At 39.7% G+C, this 17089-nt stretch overlaps 1 pseudogene; it reads left to right on the top strand.

Moving 5' to 3' along the window:
• The first annotated feature begins 11589 nt into the window (after positions 1–11589).
• On the top strand, positions 11590–12348 carry LOC120864659 (annotated as a pseudogene).
• Positions 12349–17089: the final 4741 nt, after the last annotated feature.

Raw genomic sequence — 17089 nt, 5'->3', positions numbered from 1 at the left:
CCTGACATGGGGCTCAGAACTTTCACTTCTGTGGGATAATTTCTGTGGTATAATAATTTTCTGGTTTGTGGGTGGCCCACCTGGTGGGTATGGAAATTGATTTTATCATGATACCACCCCTCTTACCAGGTTGTTGTGGCTTCTTTTTTGGTTTTGGATGCAAGGTATTTTTTTCGGGGGGGGGGGGTGTAGGTTCCAGCATTTTTGGCTAGTGGTTGTTCAACAGTTGTGATTTTGGTGCTTTTGTAAGAAGAGGGTGGGCTCATGCTGAGAGCCAGCATGAGGAACTCCGCCCTTGGCAAAGGTCATGAGGAAGGAGGCTCGGCATATGCAAAGGCAGGATCGAGCCTCAGGAGACCCCCTGTTCCCAAGCATCTACCCCCAAAACCAGAGTCTGCCTACTTTACTGCTTCATGCTCTCACCTACACCTCTGACTTTACGGGGGGCTGTCCCCCACCACCTCTCTCGGAGAAGGAGTTAACTTGCAGCTCCAGTCAATAAAAATTCCTGGACGTGACAAGAGTGTTTCAACCTACAAACTCCTCTGAAGGTTCTCTAGTCTGCATGAACAGGTTCGTCCGGCCACATGTGATTTTGGGGGCAGGAGGAGAAGGGGACGACCGAGGATGAGCTGGCTGGATGGCATCACGGACTCGATGGACGTGAGTCTGAGTGAACTCTGGGAGTTAGTGATGGACAGGGAGGCCTGGCGTGCTGCGATTCATGGGGTTGCAGAGTCGGACAAAACTGAGTGACTGAACTGAACTGAACTGGACTGAACTGAATATTCCATTGTGTATATACACCACAACTTCTTTATCCATTCATCTGTCAACGGACATCTAAGTTGCTTCCAAGTTCTAGCTATTGTAAATAGTGCTGAAATGAACAATGGGATACATGTGTCCTTTTCAATTTTGGTTTCCTCAGGGTATATGCCTAAGAGTGGGATTGCTGGGTAATTTTATTCCTAGTGTTTTAAGGAATCTCCATACCGTCTTCCATAATGCTGTATTAATTTATGTTCCCACCAACAGTGCAAGAGCATTCCCTTTTCTCCACACCCTCTCCAGCATTTATTGTTTGTAGACTTTTTGATGATGACCATTCTGACTGGTGTGAGGTGATATCGTACTGTAGTTTTTTTTAAATTTTATTTTTACTTTATTTTACTTTACAATACTGTATTGGTTTTGCCATACATTGACATGAATCTACCACAGTTGTATACAAGCTCCCAATCCTGAATCCCTCTCCCACCTCCCACCCCATATCATCTCTCTGGATCATCCCCATGCACCAGCCCCAAGCATCCTGTAACCTGTATTGAACATAGACTGGCACTTCGTTTCTTACATGATAGTATACATGTTTCAATGCCATTCTCCCAAATCATCCCACCCTCTCCCTCTCCCTCAGAGTCCAAAAGTCCGTTCTATACTCAGCCATTAAAAAGAATAAATTTGAATCAATTCTAATGAGATGGATGAAACTTACTGTAGTTTTGATTTGCATTTCTCTAATAATGAGCGATGTAGAACACCTTTTCATATGTTTGTTAGCCACCTGTATGTCTCCTTTGGAGAAATGTTTATTTAGGTCTTTTCCCCACTTTTTGTTTGGGCTGTTTGTTTTTCTGGTATTTAGTTGTATGAGCTGCTTGTATATTTTGGAAATTAATCCTTTGTCAGTTGTTTCATTTGCTATTATTTTCTCCCATTCTGAGGGTTGTCTTTCACCTTGCTTATAGTTTCCTTTGCTGTGCAAAAAGCTTTTAAGTTTAATCAGATCCCACTTGTTTACTTTTGTTTTTATTTCCATTACTCTAGGAGGTGGGTCATAGAGGATCTTGCTTTGATTTATGTCATTGAGTGTTCTGCCTATGCTTTCCTCTAAGAGTTTTATAGTTTCTGGTTTTAAATTTAGGTCTTTAATCCATTTTGAGTTTATCTTTGTGTATGGTGTTAAGAAGTGTTCTAATTTCATTCTTTTACATTAGCTGCCCAGTTTTCCCAGCGCCATTCATTGAAGAGGCTGTCTTTGCCTCATTGTATATTCTTGCCTACTTTGTCAAAAATAAGGTACCCAGTGTTTGTTTGTTTGACGCAAAGCTGCATGAGCTGTTTTTATTTTGGAGATTAATCCCTTGTTGGTTGCATTGTTTGTTCATATTTTCTCTCATTCTGTGGATTGTCTTCATTCTGTTTGTGGTTTCCTTTGCTGTGTAAAAGCTTGCCGGTTTAATTAGGTGCTACTTCCTTATTTTTGCTTTTATTTATTTTTTTTGCTTTGGGAGACTGACTTAAGAAAACGTGCTATGATTTATGTCAGATGATGTTTTGCATATATTCTCTTCTAGGAGTTTTATGGTGTTACGTCTTATATGTAAGTCTGTAAGCCATTTTGAGTTTATTTTTGAGTATGGTGGGAGAATACGTTCTAACTTCATTGGTTTATGGTGGTGGTCCATGTTTCGCAACACAATGTGCCTATCTTTCACTCATTGTATAGTCTTTCCTCCTTTGTCAAAGATTAATAAATTGTAGCTGTGTGAGTTTATTTGGGGGCTCTCTATTCTGTTTCCCCTTCATGGATCACAGCCTTGTTGTGGTGAAGGGGCTTGTGTAACTCAGTGAACCTATGAGTCATGATGTGTGGGGCCACCTATGATGGACAGGTCACAGTGAAGAGTTCTGACAAAACATGGTCTTCTGGAGGAGGGAATGGCAAACCACTTCAGTATTCTTGTTGTGAGAACCCCATGAACAGTATGAAAAGGCAAAAAGATATGACACTGGAAGATGAGCTCCCTAGGTTGGAAGATGTCCAATACGCTACTGGGAAGAGTAGAGGGCAATTACTAATAGCTTCAGAAAGAATGAAGTGGCTGGGCCAAAGTGGAAATGATGTTCAGTTGAGGGTGTGTTTGCTGGTGACAGTAATGTCTGATGCTGTAAAGAACAATATTCCATAGGAACATGCAATGCTAGGCCCATGGATTAAGGTAAATTGGACATGGTTAAGAGGAGATGGCAGGAGTGAACAGTGACATCTTCAGTTCAGTTCAGTCACTCAGTCGTGTCCGACTCTTTGCGACCCCATGAATCGCAGCATGCTAGGCCTCCTTGTCCATCACCAACTCCTGGAGTTCACTCAGACTCACGTCCATTGAGTCAGTGATGCCATCCAGCCATCTCATCCTCTGTCGTCCCTTTCTCCTCCTGCCCCTAATCCCTCCCAGCATCAGAGTCTTTTCCAATGAGTCAACTCTTCACGTGAGGTGGCCAAAGTATTGGATTTTCAGCTTTAGCATCAGTCCTTCCAAAGAACACCCAAGACTGATCTTCTTTAGAATGGACTGGTTGGATCTCCTTGCAGTCCAAGGGACTCTCAAGAGTCTTCTCCAACACCATAGTTCAAAAGCATCAATTCTTCAGCACTCAGCTTTCTTCACAGTCCAACTCTCACATCCATACATGACCACTGGAAAAACCATAGCCTTGACTAGACATCTTAGGAATCAGTAAACTAAGATGGATGGGAATGGGTGAATTTAATTCAGATGACCATTAAATCTACTACTGTGGACAAGAATCCCATAGAATAATTGGAATATCCCTCATAGTCACCAAAAAGGTCCAAAATGCAGTACTTGGGTGCAATCTCAAAAATGACAGAATGATTTTGGTTCATTTCCAAGGCAAACACTTCAACATCACGGTATATGCCCCAACCACTGATGCCAAAGAAGCTAATGTTGACCGGTTCTATGAAGACCTTCTAGAACTAACACCAAAAAAAAATGGATGTCTTTCTCATCATAGGGGACTGGAATGCAAAAGTAAGGGGTCAGGAGATACTTGGAGTAACACACAAGTATGGCCTTGGAGTACAAAATGAAGCAGGGCAAAGGCTAACAGAATTTTGTCAAGAGAACACCCTAGACATAGCCAACACAAGAGATATGTTACACAGGGAGGTCATCAGATGGTCAGTACTGAAATCAAATTGATTGCATTCTTTGCAGTTGAAGATGGAGACACTACAGTTAGCAAAACCAAGACCTGGAGCTGACTGTGGCTCAGGTCATGAGCTCCCTGTAGCAAAATTCAGGCTTAAATTGAAGACAGTAGGGAACCAGTAGGGCTTCCCTGGTGGTGGTAAAGAACACACCTGCCAAAGCAGCGGACGCAGGTTCAGTCTCTGGGTGGAGAAGCTCCCCTGGAGAAGGAAACGGCAACCCACTCCAGGATTCTTGCCTGGGAAATCCCAGGGAGAGAGGCGCCTGGTGAGCTACAGTCCATGATGGAGTCACAAAAACGCTGGACACAACTTGGCAACTAAACAACAACAATAACAAAGGGAAAACTGCTGAGCCATTCAGGTATGAAAGTGAAAGTGAAGTTGTTCAGTCGTGTCCGACTCTTTGCGACCCCGTGGACTGTAGCCCACCAGGTTCCTCTGTCCATGGGATTCTCCAGGCAAGAATACTGGAGTGGGTTGCCATTTCCTTCTTCAGGGGAATCTTCCTGACCCAGGGATCAAACCCAGGTCTCTTGCATTGCAGGCAGATGCTTTAACCTCTGAGCCACCAGGGAAGCCCATATGACCTAAATCAAATATCTCAAAGGAGAAAAGGAAAGATATACCCAACTGAGTGTAGAGTTCCAGAGAATAATTGAACAATGCAAAGAAATAGAGGAAAAGAATAGAATGAGAAAGACTAGAGATCTCGTCAATGAAACTGGAGATATGAAGGGAACATTTCACTCAAAGAAGGGCACAATAAAGGAAAGAAATGAGAAAGAGCTAGTAGAAGTAGAAGGGAATAAGAAGAGGTGGCAAGAACACACAGAACTATAAAAATAAGATCTTAATGACCCATACAACCACAATGGTGTGATCCCTCACCCAGAACCAGACATTTGGTGTGTGAAGTCAAGTAGGTCTCAGGAAACATTACTACAAACAAAGCTAGTGGATGTGATAGAATTCCAGCTTAACTATTTCAAATCCTAAAAGATGATGCTGTTAAAGTGCTGTACTCAGTGTGGCTACAGGATTGGAAAATATATTTTCATTCCAATCCTAAAGAAAGGAAATGTCAAAGAATGTTCAAACTACTGTACAATTGTGCTCATTTCCACATGCTAGCACGTTTAGGCTAAAAATTCTTCAAGACAGGCTCCAGCAGTATGTGAACTAAGAATTTCCAGATGTACAAATTGGGTTTCAAAAAGAAGAACTACAGATCAAATTGCCAACATTTGCTGGATCATAGAGAAAGCAAGAAAACTCCAGGAAAACATCTACTTCTGCTTCATTGACTATACAAAAGTCATTGACTATATGGATCATAACAAATTGTGGAAAATTCTTCAAGAAATGGGAATACCAGACCACCTTACCTGCCTCCTGAGAATCCTGTATGTACATCAAGAAGCAGCAGTTAGAACCAGACATGAAACTACGGACTGGTTCCAAACTGGTAAAGGAGTACATCAAGGTTGTATATTGTCACCCTGCTTATTTATCTTAAATTCAGAGTACATCATGCAAAATGCCAGACTGGATGAATCACAAGCTGAAATCAAGATTGCTGGGAGAAATATCAGCAACCTCAAATAGTCAGATGATACCACTCCAATGGCCAGTTGTGAAGAGGAACTAAAGAGTCTCTTGATGATGGTGAAAGAAAATAGTGAAAAAGCTGACTTGAAATTCCGTATTCAAAAAACCAAGATCTTGGCATCTGGTCCCTTTCCTTCATGTCAAATAGATGGGGAAAAAATGGAAACACTGACAGATTTTATTTTCTTGGGCTCCAAAATCACTGTGGACAGTGACTGCAGCCATGAATTAGAAGGCGCTTGCTCCTTGGAAGCAAAGCTATGACAAACTTAGACAACATATTAAAAAGCAGAGACATAACTTTGCTGACAAAAAGTCTGCATAATCAAAGCTATGGCTTTTCCAGCAGTCATGTACAGATGTGAGAATTGGACTGTAGAGCTGGCTGAGTGCTGAAGAATAGATGCTTTCCAGTGCTGGTGCTGGAGAAGACTCTTGAGAGTTCCTTGGGCTGCAAGGAGATCAAACCAGTCAATCCTAAAGGAAATCAACCCTAAATATTCATTGGAAGGACTGATGCTGAAGCTGAAACTCCTGTATTTTGGCCATACGATGTCCAGGGTCAACTCATTGGAGAAAAGCCTGTTGCTGGGAAAGTGTGAAGCCAAAAGGAAAAGGGGATGGCAGAAGCTGAGATGGTTAGATAGCATAACTGTCTCAATGGATGTGGATTTGAGCAATCTCTGGGAGACAGTGGACAACAGAGAAACCTGGCATGCTACAGTCCATGGGCTGGCTCACAGACAGTTGAACATGACTTAGTGACTGAACAACAACAACAATTCTGTTCTGTTGATTTGTTTTGTGTGTGTATGTGTGTGTGTTTTGGTTTGTTTTTGTGCCAACACCATACTGTCTTGATTACTTTAGCTTTGTGGTATTGTCTGAAGTGTGTGGAAGGGTTATGCTTTCAGCTTTGTCCTTTTTCTTCAGGATTTTTGGGAAATTCTGGGTCTTTCATGGTTCTAATAAATTTTAGGATTATTTGTTCTGGTTCTGTGAAAAATGTCATGGGTAATTTGATAAGAATTGCATTAAATCTATAGATTTCTTTGGGCAGTATTGCTAAACTATATTAATTCTTCCAGTCTAAGAGCATGGGATATTTTTCCTTGAATCATCTTTGATTTCTTCTATCACTGTTTTATATTTCTATCTGTGTAATTCTTTCACTTCCTTGGTTAGGTTTATTCCTAAGTATTTTATTTTTTGATGCAGTTTTAAATGCTTTTTAACTTTATCTTTCTGATATGTCATTGTTAGTGTAAAGAAATGCAACAGATTTATGTATATTAATCTTGTGTCATGCCACCTTCATTGACAAGCCTAATAGTTTTTAGAGAGTCTTCAGGGTTTTCTATACAGTCTGTCATATTATCTGCATATAGTAACAATTTTACCTTTTCCCTTTTGATTTGGATATATTTTATTTCTTTTTATTGTATGATTGCTGTGGCTAGGACTTCCAATACTGTGTTGAATAGAAGTGGTGAGAGTGGGCATTCTCGTCTTTTCCCAGAATTTAGTGAGAAAACTTTCACCTTTTTGCAATTTAGTATTATGTCAGCTATGAGTTTGCCATAAATGACTTTTATTATGTTGAAATATGTTCCCTCTATACCCACTTTGGTGAGAGCTTTTTTCATGAACTGATGTTGAATTTTATCAAATAATTCTCCTGCATCTATTGAGATGATCATGTGGTTTTTGTCTTTTCTTTTGTTGATGTGTTGTATCATGCTGATTTATTTGCATATGTTAAAATATCCTTATGACCCTTGCTATTTGGATATCCAGAGTGGATCAAGATGAATCCAACTTGATCGTGGTGTATGACCCTTTTTATATGTTGTTGGAGTCAGTTTGCTGATGTTTTGTTGAGGATTTTTGCATCTATATTCATCAAAGATATTGGCCTGTAATTTTCTTTTTTGGCTCTGTAGGGTTTTGATATCATGGTGATGGTGGCTTCATAGTATGACTTTGGGAGTTCACCTTTCTTTTCAATCTTTTGGAAGAGTTTGATAAAGATGTGTATAAGTTCTTCTTTGTGTGTTGGGTAGAATTCCCCAGTGAAGCCATCTGGTCTTGTTTTCAGGGAGTTTTAAAATTACAGCTTATATTTCTCTTCTGGTGATCAATTTGTTGAAGTTATGTGTTTTTATTGATTCAGTTTTGACAGATTGCATGTTTCTAGAAACTTGTCCATGTCTTCTGGGTTTTCCATTTTGTTGGCATATAACTGTTCAAAATATTTTCTCATGGTATTTCATATTTCTGTAGTATTGGTTGTTTATTTTTCTCCTGTTTTATTTCTTATTTTGTTTATTTGGGTCCTCACAGTGTGAACCCAGCCAGAGGTTTGTTGATTTTGGCTCTTGGTTTTATTGATTTTTTTTCCCTATTTTTTTAAACCACTATTTTATTTATTTCATCTCTGATCTTTATTATTTTCTTCCTTCTGCTGACTTTAGGTTTTATTCATTCTTCTTTTTCTAATTCTTTTAAGTGCTAGGTTAGGTTGTTTATTGAGATTTTTCTTGTTTTCTTGTTTGTTTGCTTTTGTTTTTTTAGAAAGGGCTGTATTGCTATGAACTTCTCACTTAGAACTGCTCTTGCTGCCTGCCATAGGCTTTGTATGGTTGTGTTTTTATTGTTTGGTGCTTTCGTAGCATTAAAACAATTTTTCTCTTGATTTCATTATTGACATTGGTTTTTCAGTATCTTGTTGCTAGTCTTCATATGATCCAATTTTTTCTTATTTCTCTTTCTGTGGTTGATTTTTAGTTTCATGGCATTGTGGTTGGAAAAGATGCTTAAAATAATTACTATCCTCTTAAATTTGTTACAGCTTGTTTTGTGTCCTAGTATGTCATCTACCCTAGAGAATGTTACATGTGCAATTGAAAAGAATGTAAATCCTGGTTTTTTTTGGATGTAGTTTCCTATAGATATTAAGGCTAACTATTCTCTTATGACAGTTAGAGTCTCTGCTGCCATACTGATTTTCTATCTTGAAGACCTGTCCATTGATGAAAGTGGGATGTCCTACTATCACTGCTTTCCCATCAGTTATTTCTATATGTCTGTTCGTATTTTTTAAAATGTAATTGTGTGCTCCTATATTGGGTACATATACATTAATGAGTGTTAGATCCTCTTCTTGTATTGATCCTTTTATCATGCTGTAGTGTCTTCCTTTATGGTCTTTGTTTTAAATTCTATTTTGTCTGCTATGATTATTGATATCCTTACTTTCTTGCTATTTCTATTTGCATTTTCCATCCATTCACTTTAAATCCATGTGTGTCTTTCTCCCTAAAGTGAATCTCCTGTAGGCAGCATATTGTAGCTTCTTGTTTTGTTATCTGATCTGCCACTTTGTGTCTTTTAATCGGAAAATTTAGTGCTTGACATTTAAAGTAATTATCAATAAGTATGTACTTATTGTCATTTTAAAGCTTGTTCTCTAGTTGATTTTGTACTTCTTTATTCCTTTCTTCTTTTTGCTTTTCCTTTTGTGTTTTTATTAAAAAATTAATTGAAATATAGTTGATTTACAACGTTGTGTTAGTTTCAGGGGTATAGCCATTTGATTCAGTTATATATATACATACATGTATATCACTTTGTCAACAAAAGTCCATACAGTCAAAGCTCTGGTTTCCCACCCACTGTGGCATTGCTAGTGTATTGTTTACATTTTAAAAAAAAATTTTGTCTTTCTGGGAATTCCCTGGTCCAGTGATTAGGACTCCATGCTTCCACTGTTGGGAACCTAGGTTCAATCCCTCATCACGGAGCTAAGGTCCTGCAAGTCGTGTAACATGGCTAAATCAATAAATTTGTCTTTCTGTCTGCTGTTCTGATTGGGTGATTTCCATTATTCTCTCTAATAGATTACTTGTTTGTTCTTCTGCTTTACTTAGTTTGGTATTTTTTGCATTTAGCTCAGTTTCACCTTGCTAATTGTGTGGTCTAATTTTGAGCAGTCTTTATAGTTTCCTGGCTTCCCTGGTGGCTCAATCAGTAAAGAATCTGCCTGCCTGGTTCATGTTGATGTTTGACAAAAAACAACAAAATTCTGTAAAGCAATTATCCTTCAATTAAAAAATAAATAACTTAAAAAAAAAAAAAAGAATCTGCCTGCAGTGCAGGAGACCCTAGTTCCTTGTCACAGTGACTTGCCTTTCTAACAGCAGTCTTTCTTAACTCCTTCATCACTTGTTATCTTCATTTTGAACTTGAGGTTTGATGGACTGGAGGCCCAGGCATCCCCTCCCAATAAGGTCTCTTGTTTTGTCAGCATGTGTGTCTCCTCAGACAATTAACTTCTGAGTATTAGGCAAAAGCCCTGGAGAAGGCGATAGCACCCCACTCCAATACTCTTGCCTGGAAAATCCCATGGATGGAGGAGCCTGGTGGGCTGCAGTCCAGGGGGTCACAAAGACTCGAACATGACTGAGCAACTTCCCTTTCACTTCTCACTTTCATGCATTGGAGAAGGAAATGGCAACCCACTCCAGTGTTCTTGCCTGCAGAATCCCAGGGATGGGGGAGCCTAGTGGGCTGCCGCCTATGGGGTCACACAGAGTGGGACATGACTAAAGTGACTTAGCAGCAGCAGCAGCAGCAGCAGCAGCAGGCAAGAGCCCAGTCTAGGGCCCTGGAAGGGGTTTACCTTCCTGCAACAGTTGACCATTGAACAACAGTCCTTGAAGTGGAAAATTTGAGTATAACTTTACAGATGTCTCTCTGTGTTCATGGTTCTGTATTGGCAGAGTCAACCAACTGTGGATTATGTAGCTCTGTAGTCTGCATTTATTGGAAAAAAATCTGCCTATCTGCTCAGTCCAAATCTGAGTTGTTCAAGGGTCAACTGTAAGTTGAATTTGAAGATAAATTTGGGGAAGTTTGATAGCTTAACATTATTGAATCTTCTGATTCATGAATGTGGTATGTATTTCTATTAGTATTAGTCTCCTTTCATTTCTTTCTTTTGGTGGGGAGATCTAATTATCTTTATTCAACAACTCAGGAGTCAGACAGCATCCAATCTAGTAAATAGAAGGATGCTCAAGGAGTTGCTTAAAACCAAAGGTTTTTACGGGTAGAAGGAAAGCAGGGAAGAAGGTACTAGCAAAAGAAAAGAAAGGATTTTTTTTTTTTTTTAAGCCAGGCCATCTTTGCTTGGAGGGAAGGAAACAGAAGAGGTCTTTATCATGTTCAGTTCAGTTCAGTTCAGTCGCTCAGTCATGTCTGACTCTTTGTAACCCCATGAATCGCAGCACGCCAGGCCTCCCTGTCCATTACCAACTCCCAGAGTTCATTCAGACTCACGTCCAGCGAGTCTGTGATGCCATCCAGCCATCTCATCCTCTGTCGTCCCCTTCTCCTCCTGCCCCCAATCCCTCCCACCATCAGGGTCTTTTCCAATGAGTCAACACTTCACATGAGGTAGCCAAAGTACTGGAGTTTCAGCTTTAGCATTAGTCCTTCCAATGAACACCCACAGCTGATCTCCTTCAGAATGGACTGGTTGGATCTCCTTGCAGTCTAAGGGAATCTCAAGAGTCTTCTCCAACACCACAGTTCAAAAGCATCAATTCTTCAGTGCTCAGCCTTCTTCACAGTCCAACTCTCACATCCATACATGACCACAGGAAAAACCATAGCTTTGACTAGACGGACCTTTGTTGGCAAAGTGATGTCTCTGCTTTTGAATATGCTATCTAGGGTGGTCATAACTTTTCTTCAAGGAGTAAGCGTCTTTTAATTTCATGGCTGCAGTCACCATCATCTTCAGTGATTTTGGAGCCCCCCCCAAATAAAGTCTGCCACTGTTTCCACTGTTTCCCCGTCTATTTCCCATGAAGTGATGGGATGAGTAGACTACTGAAATTTCAGGTTACATATTTAAAATTCACTTTCCCAGCTCTTTTATGCCCAGTGAAGTCATGGCTCATGGTCTCAAGAAGCACCTGAAGTGTGTAACAGCTCCAAAACATTGGATGCCGGATAAACTGACTGGTGTGTTTGCTTCTCACCCCTTTATTGGTCCCCATGAGCTAAGGGAATGTCTCTTCCTAATAATTTTCCTAAGGAACAGACTTAAGTATGCTTTGACAGGAGATGAAATAAAGATTTGTATGCAGTGTTTCATTTAGATTGACGGCAAGGCCTGCACTGATATAAACTACTCTGCTGGATTTATGGATATCATTAGCATTGACAAGATTGGAGAGAGTTGTCATCTTTTGCTGCTCATTGCATTACACCAAAAGAGGCCAGGGATAAGTTGTACAATGTGAGAAAGATCTTTGCAGGGCAAAAGGAATTCTGCATCTGATGACCCATGATGTTTGCACCATCAGCCGCCTTGAGTCCCTCATCACGGTGAACAACGCCATTCAAATTGATCAGGTGACTGGCAGGATTACTGGTTTCATCTAATTTGACACTGGGAACCTGTGCACGGTTTCTGGAGGTGCTAACCTGGAAAGAATTGATATGATCACCAACTGCAAGGGACACCCTGTTTCTTTTGTAGCTCATGAGAAAGATGCCAGTGGCAAGAGCTTTGACACCAGATTTTCCAACATTTTCATTATTGGCAAAGGCAACATCATGGATCTCTCTTCTCCATGGAAAGTGTCCACCTTACCATTGCTGAGAGAGACCAGAGACTCATAGCCAAACAGCAGTGGATAAAATGACCTCTAGGTGACATGATTGGAAAAGTCTGTACTTAATTAAAGATACTGCCGCACAAAAACAATAAAATTTCATACCCCTAGGAGATGTTGAAACTGCAATGAGATTGTGGTTTGATATTCTGGGAGCAAATCACTCCATTTTGTATTTATTTTATTTTTGAAATTTTATTAATTTTTTAACTGGTGGAAAATTGCTTTACAATTTTGTGTTGGTTTCTGCTGTACAACAGTGAGAATCGGTTATAATTACACACACACACACACACACACATCCCTCAGCTCATGAACCTCCCTTACTCCCTTCACACCCCTGCAGGTCATCACAGAGTGCCAGGCTGGGCTCCCCGTGTTATTTAGCAACTACCCACTGACTATTTCACATGTGATAGTGTCAACGCTACTTTTTCAGTTTGTCCCACCCTTACCTTCTCTGACTGCATCCACAAGTCTGTTCTTTACCAGATTCATCAGTACCATTTTCTAGATTCCATATATATGCATGCTGCTGCTGCTAAGTCGCTTCAGTCGTATCCAACTCTGTGCGACCCCATAGATGGCAGCCCACCGGGCTCCCCCGTCCCTGGGATTCTCCATGCAAGAATGCTGGAGTGGGTTGCCATTTCCTTCTCCAATGCATGAAAGTGAAAAGTGAAAGGGAAGTCACTCAGTCGTGTCCGACTCTTTGAGACCCCATGGACTGCAGCCTACCAGGCTCCTCTGTCCATGGGATTTTCTAGGCAAGAGTACTGGAGTGGGGTGCCATCACCTTCATATACATTAATATACTATAGTCGTTTTTCTCTTTCTGACTTACATTACTCTGTGTAATAAGCTCTAGGTGCATCTACCTTACCACAAATGACTCAGATTTGTTCCTTTTGTGCTCAAGTAATATTCCCTGGTACATTTATATGTACTGCTGCTGCTGCTGTTGCTAAGTCACTTCAGTCGTGTCCAACTCTGTGCGACCCCATAGACAGCAGCCCACCGGGCTCCCCCATCCCTGGGATTCTCCAGGCAAGAATACTGGAGTGGGTTGCCATTTCCTTCTCCAATGCATGAAAGTGAAAAGTAAAAGTGAAGTTGCTCAGTCATGTCCGACTCTTAGTGACCCCATGGACTGCAGCCCACCAGGCTTCTCTGTCCATTGGATTTTCCAGGCCAGAGTACTGGAGTGGGGTGCCATTGCCTTATACGTACTACAACTTCTTTATCCATTCATTTGTCAATGGACATCTAGGTTGCTTCCATGTCCTGGCCACTGTAAATATTGCTGCAATGAACATTGGGGTACATGAGTCTTTTATAATTATGTTTTTTTCAGAGTATGTGCTCAATAGTGGGATTGATGGTCATGTGGTAGTATTATTCCTAGTTTTTAAAAGGAATCTCCATACTGTTTTCCCTAATGATTGTATCAGTTTGCCTTCCCACTAACAGGGTCCCTTTTCTCCATATCCTTTCCAGGATTTATTGTTTGCAGATTTCTTGATGATGGCTTTTCTAACTGGAGTAAGGTGATATCTCATCATAGATTTAATTATTAATGTTAATCTTTTCACATGTTACTGGCCATCTGTATGTCTTCTTTGGAGAAATGTCTGTTTAGGTCTTCTGCCCATTTGTTGATTGGGCTGTGTGTGTTTCTTATATTGTATGAGCTGCTTATATATTTTGGAGATTAACCCTTTGTCAGTTGCTTTGTTTGCAATTATTTTCTCCCATTCTGAGTGTTGTCTTTTCATCTTGTTTAGTTTCCTTTGTTGTGTAAAAGCTTTTAACTAGGTCCTATCTATTTATTTTTGTTTTTATTTTCATTATTCTAGGTGTGTCAGAGAGAATCTTGCTACAATTTATGTCAAAGGGTATACTGCCCATGGTTTCCTCTAAGAGCCTTATAGTTTCCAGCCTTACATTTAAGTTTTTAATCCATTTTGAGTTTATTTTTGTGTATGGAGTTAGGAAGTGTTTTAATTTCACTAAAAAAAAACAACACATAGCTGTTCAGTTTTCCCATCACCACTTGTTGAAGAGGCTGTCTTTTCTGCATTGTATCTTCTTGCCTCCTTTGTCAAAGATAAGGTGCCCATATTGCTGCTTTCACACCAGTGCCATACTGTTTTGATGACTGTAGCTTTGTAGTATAATTTGAAGTCAGGGAGTTTGTTTCCATCTTTCTTTCTCAAGATTGCTTTGGCTATTCAGGGTCTTTGTATTTCCATACAAATTGTGAATTTTTTTTGGTTCTAGTTCTGTGAAAAATGCCACTGGTGATTTGATAGGGATTGCTCTCACTCCAGTGTTCTTGCCTGGAGAATCCCAGGGACGGGGGAGCCTGGTGGGCTGCTGTCTCTGGGGTCATATAGCATCAGACACGACTGAAGTGACTTAGCAGCAGCAGCAGCACTGAATCTGTAGATTGTTATGGGAAGCATAGTAATTTTGACAGTATTGATTTTTCCAATTTAAGAATATGGTATATCTCTGTGTTGTCTTTGATTTTTGTTTTCATCAGTGTATTATAGTTTTCTGTGTCTTTTGTCTCTTTAAGTAGGTTTATTCCTAGGTATTTTGTTCTTTTGTTGAAATGGTAAACAGGATTGTTCCCTTAATTTATCTTTCTGATATTTTTATTGTTAGTATATAAGAATGTAAAGGATTTCTATTTTTTCTTCTTAACAATGTCAGTTATATCTTAAAAAAAATCAGTGTGCCTCTAGTTTTAATGTATGAAAGAAGGTCTCCTTTAATTTCTGTTAGCAGGGTTTTATAATTTTCAGTGTGACAATCTTTAGTATCTTTTGTTAGATGTGTTTCTATGCATCTAATGTTTTTTCATGCTATTGTAAATTAAAATTTTTATATTCCAATTTTTATTGCTAGTATATAAAATGCAATTATTAATCTTTCTGTTTTTGACCTTGTATCTGTGAGTTTGCTAAATTTGTTTTTTAATATTAGTAGTTTTTTGTAGGCTCTTTAGATTATCTATGCAGACCATCACATTTTCTATGAACAAAGGCAGTTTTATTGACTTCCTTCCAATGTTTTTGCCTTTTATTCATTTTGCATGCTTTCAAAGAACCCCCAGCATAATGTTCAGTAGAAGTTGTGAACGTGGCATTCAGTATATCACTACTTAGTATGATGCTAACTGTAGCTTTTCATAAGCAACAGTTATCAAACTGAGGAAATTCATTTTTATTTCTAGTGTGCTGAGAATTTAGGTCATGAATTGATGTTAAGTTTTGTCATTTTCCCCCCCTGCATCTATTAAAATAATTATATATTATTTTATTCATTTATTTCATTAACAGGATGAATTATAGATTCACTTTTGAATCAACATTCAAAAACTTGCATTTCTTAGGATCTACTTGGCCATGATTTATTATCACGTTTATAGGTTGCCAGGATTCTATGTATTGATATTCTATTGAGGATTTTTTGCTTTCGCATATGTGTATGCATGCATGCATCTGTACTCAGTCACTCAGTCATGTCTGACTCTGTGACCTGTGGACGGTAGCCTGCCAAGATCCCCTGTTCATGCAAATTTCCTCTGTCCAGCAAGAACATTGGTGTGGGTTGCCATTTCCTTCTCTAGGACATGTTTCCAACCCAGGGATTGAGCCCATGCCTCTTCTGTCTCCTGCATTGGAAGGTGGATTCTTTGTCACTGAGCCAACTGAAAAGCGACGAAGCCCACTAGGTCTGTAAGATTGATAGCTTTCATCCTTACATATTTGATAGGACGTATCAGTGAAATGTATTTCTTTGCATTGATCACTGAAGAAGGCTTTCTTATCTCTCCTTGCTATTCTTTGGAATAGAATGGAAAAGACTAGAGACCTCTTCAAGAAAATCAGAGATACCAAGGGAGTATTTCATGTGAAGATGGGAACAATAAAGGACAGAAATGGTATGGACCTAACAGAAGCAGAAGATATTAAGAAGAGGTGACACCAAAACACAGAAGAACTATAGAAAAAAGATCTCCATGACCCAGATAACCACGATAGTGTGATCACTCACCTAAGCCAGACATCCTGGAATACGAAGTCATGTGGGCCTAAGAAGCATCAGTATGAATGAAGCTAGTGGAGGTGATGGAATTCCAGTGGAGCTATTTCAAATCCTGAAAGATGATGCTGTGAAAGTGCTGCACTCAATATGCCAGCAATATTGGAAAACTCAGCAGTGGCCACAGGACTGGAAAAGGTCAGTTTTCATTCCAATCTCAAAGAAAGGCAACACCAAAGAATGCTCAAACTACCGCACAATTGCACTCATCTCACTCGCTAGCAAAATAATGCTCAAAATTCTCCAAGTCAGGCTTCAATAGTACATGAACCATGAACTTTCAGATGTTCAAGCTGGATTTAGAAAAGGCAGAGGAACCAGAGATCAAATTGCCAACATCTGTTGGATCATTGAAAAAGCAAGAGAGTTGCAGAGAAACATCTACTTCTGCTCTATTGACTATCCCAAAGCCTTTGACTGTGTGGATTACAACAAACTGTGGAAAATTCTGAAAGAGATGGGAATACCAGACCACCTGACCTGCCTTCTGAGAAATCTGAATGCAGGTCAAGAAGCAACAGTTTAGAACTGGACATGGAACAATGGACTGGTTCCATATTGGGAAAGGAGTAGATCAAGGCTGTATATTGTTACCCCGCTTCTTTAACTTTTATGAAGAGTACATCATATGAAATGCTAGGCTGGATGAAGCACAAGC

Source organism: Oryx dammah, unplaced genomic scaffold, assembly GCF_014754425.2.
Source record: "Oryx dammah isolate SB20612 unplaced genomic scaffold, SCBI_Odam_1.1 HiC_scaffold_5, whole genome shotgun sequence".
Lineage (NCBI taxonomy): Eukaryota > Metazoa > Chordata > Mammalia > Artiodactyla > Bovidae > Oryx > Oryx dammah.
Note: the sequence above shows the minus strand (reverse complement) of the source record. Positions and strands in the feature narration are given on the sequence as shown.